The 3,175-nt window shown below is 66.2% G+C and overlaps 1 protein-coding gene across 1 annotated transcript in view; it reads left to right on the top strand.

Annotated features, from left to right (window-relative positions):
* The window catches only part of CDC25B (cell division cycle 25B), a 12,637-nt gene that overhangs the window by 537 nt on the left and 8,925 nt on the right, over nt 1–3,175 (top strand). The gene's annotated exons all lie outside the window — the stretch shown is intronic.

Below are 3,175 nucleotides of genomic sequence, written 5' to 3'. Positions count from 1 at the left end.
AAGGCCCTGGGGGGCAGCAAAGGGGGGCTGAGTTGTGGGGCCCCCAGCAATGGGGGGGGCTTTGGGGGGCCGTGGCCCGCGGACAGCCCGAGGCGAGGGGAGATGCAAGAAAAGCCCCCAGAAAATGGGCTCTTGTTGTGTTTTCGGAAGGCTGCGCCCTTCTCCAGCACCGCGGGAATTCAGGGCCGGGCCGGGCCCGGATGTTGCAGCCGGGGCCTGGGGCCTCCAGGCGTTTTGGTGCCTGATTCCTGCCGATGTTTGGGTTCCCAAGTCCAGTTAAACCAACAGGAGCCATAAGCACATGTATTGCAGCCACAGCGCACAGCCCAAGGACCTGCAGTCTTGGCCTCAAGAAAGCGTCTGCAGGAGGGAAGAAGAACAGGCCTATCCCCAGGTCACCTCCCCCAAAACCTCTGCCTTCCCGATCCTTAGGGAAGAGGATCCTTGATTTACTGCCTCTTGATGGACCAAAAAACGTGGGATGTGAGCAGCTGGCTTCAACTCCTAAGTTATCAGCTTTGCACTTGGTGACCCTGAGGGTGTAAGCCAGGCTCTACCATAGCCATCCTGAGGGGCAGCCCGCTGGGGTGGACACCTTTGGTGTGATGGACACCTTCCCTGGGATGGACACCTTCCCTAGGGTGGCACCTTTGGTGTGGTGGACACCTTCCCTGGGATGGACACCTTCCCTAGGGTGGCACCTTTGGTGTGGTGGACGCCTTGCTGCAATGGCTACCTTAGTAGGGGTGGCCACTTTGGCTGAGATGGACACCTTAGCTAGGGTAGACACCTTAGCTGCAATGGCTGTCTTAGCAGGGATGGCCACCTTTGCTGGGATGGATACTTCTGGTATGGATACTTTAGCTGAGGTGGACACTTTATGGGGGTGGGCATCTTAGCGTGGGTGGCCACCTTTGCTAGGATGGACACCTTAGCTGGGGTAGACACTTTATGCAGTCAGACATCTTAGTTGAGGCAGACACCTTGGCTGGGCTGGACACCTTAGCTGACATGGACACCTTCCCTGGGTTGGCCTCCTTCCCTCCAGCAGCAGCAGAGCAGCCATCTCTTCCCAGCTCAGGGGTGCTGGTAACACGGGCAGCGTTCGTAGGTTGAACCACAAGAGCTCTGGGAAGCCAGAAAGCTGGGGAACAGCTGCAGCCACGTGCCCAGGCCCTTCCCGAGGCCGTGCGGAGCGCGGGAGGCCCGGCTGGGCGGGATGTGGGTCTTGGCTTGCGCAGTGACGCCCAACAGCAAGGTTAGCGAGGTCCCCACCCCGCAAGACCGAGACGGGAAGTGCGCTGACAACTCAGTGGAGAGCCGAGACAGCCGAGGTTTCCTCCCCAGCCCTGCCCAGGAGAGCAGCAGCCCGAAGGGTTTGCAGCTTGCTGGGGCCCCGTGAAGGACCATGACAGCCTTTGAGCCTCGCTCGGAGCCAAAATAATCCCAGAAGGTGCACGAGGACGCGCCAGGCTCCCTGGTTGTTTTAGGCAGTAGGTATTATTGCTCTGCCTGGGAAAATCTCTTTAATGCAATTTATCCCACACTGGTGCGAACGTCCTGCCTTGCAGCCCCCTCCCGCGCTCCCCCCGCCGGGCAGCCCCCATGGCTGGCAGGAACACGGCGAATCCCTTCCCGGATCCCCCCAGGCCAGGCACATCCGTGTGAGCCCCCGAGCCGCACACCGGGTGAGAGAGACGCCCCGGCGGGGCGCGAGCCGGAGGGGCCGAGCCGAGCTGGAGCCTGCAGATGGCACTGCCGGATCTGGGCTCGTCCCGCCGCCGGCAAAGCTTCCCAGGAGCCAGGGAGGCACCAATCCCCCGGGGAAACAGCTCCGCGGGGCTGCTGCCGGCCGGCACAGCTCGCCAAGGGACGGGGACGTCGGTAGGCAGAGACGACGCGGAGGTGCAAGGCCCTGCTTGCAGCGATACCGGCGGCAAGCGGGACGCTGGGAAGGTCGATAAGGTCCGTCCGCGGCGCAGCCCCGCGGCAGCGAGGTGGGACGGGGACAGCGGCAGGGGAGGCTCCTGCCCGGCGGGGCAGTTTATCTCCTGCTGCTGCCTGCCCGACGCCAGCCCCCGCGGGCTGCGGGCAGGAGGGGACCGCTCGGACCCCGTCTGGCACGGCGGCGTTCCCGCCCTGGTGGTCCCACCGCCGTCCCCAGCCTCGGCGCTTGCACTGCCGCGCTGCTGGCTCCGACGCACGGGGGCTCGGTGGAGCGCGCCTTTCGTGGCCACCGTCTCCCAGCTGCTACCCCTGATTTTCCCGCTGGCAAAGCCGGAGGACGGGGGCTCTGCCGGCTCCGCTGCTGCAGCACCCGCCCTACCTGCACCCCAAGGTGCTGCTTCACCGCCAGCCCCAGGCAGACGTTGTGCAAGAGCCCAGGTGGAGCCAGCGGATCCGGTTCCCATCAAGGATGGCACCTCCCCGCCGACCGCGAAGGGGGGAGAGCACGGGAGCTGCTTTCCTGGCCCGCTCCTTGCTGCGGATCAAAGCAGCGCGAAAAAGGTTGTTAGGATAACAAACTGAAAAAAGTAGAGTAACTTATTTTCCATGCTTTTCCAGGGCTCTGGCGAGCTCCGCACGCCCAACTGCGCGCAGAGGGCTCGGGGGGCCTCCAGGGCTGCGCCCCGGCTCCGCCGCAGGCTTCGCGCAGCCGGCACGGCTCAACCACGCGCGGCTCCCACCGGCTGCTGCAGGGAGGCAGGGGGTCACCTCCTCCCGCGCCCCCCGCGGTGCCACCCTCGCCTTGCCACCCCACGCCACGCCACGCCACCCCACGCCACGCCGTCAAAGCCAGCCGGCGTAGGTCCCGGTGGAGACACCGCCGCTCACCGCGGCGCCGGAGCGGGCGCGACGGCGGAGGGAGAGATCGGAGCGCCGCGGGGGGGCCACGGGGCTGCCGCCGGCGGGGGACGCCCGGGGGCGCGGGGGAGCCCGGCCACCCCCTCTGCTCCCCTCCGGAAAGCGGGGAAGGAGGCGGGCGGACAATGGATGAAAGCAAGGCCACCCAGGCCGCAGGAGCCGGAGCGCGCTCCCGCCCCAGCGCCCGCCCCGCAGCTGCCGCTTTGCATGAGAAAGCTGTAACCCCGCCGGGTCCCCAGGCCGTGCGCCCCCCAAGCGCACCCCCCACATCTCCCCAGCCCCACATCCCTCCTGGCCACGTGCTCTGCCA

This window comes from Rhea americana, unplaced genomic scaffold (assembly GCF_003343005.1).
Source record: "Rhea americana isolate MKP2758 unplaced genomic scaffold, rheAme1 scaffold_569, whole genome shotgun sequence".
In the NCBI taxonomy this organism is placed as follows: domain Eukaryota; kingdom Metazoa; phylum Chordata; class Aves; order Rheiformes; family Rheidae; genus Rhea; species Rhea americana.
Note: the sequence above shows the minus strand (reverse complement) of the source record. Positions and strands in the feature narration are given on the sequence as shown.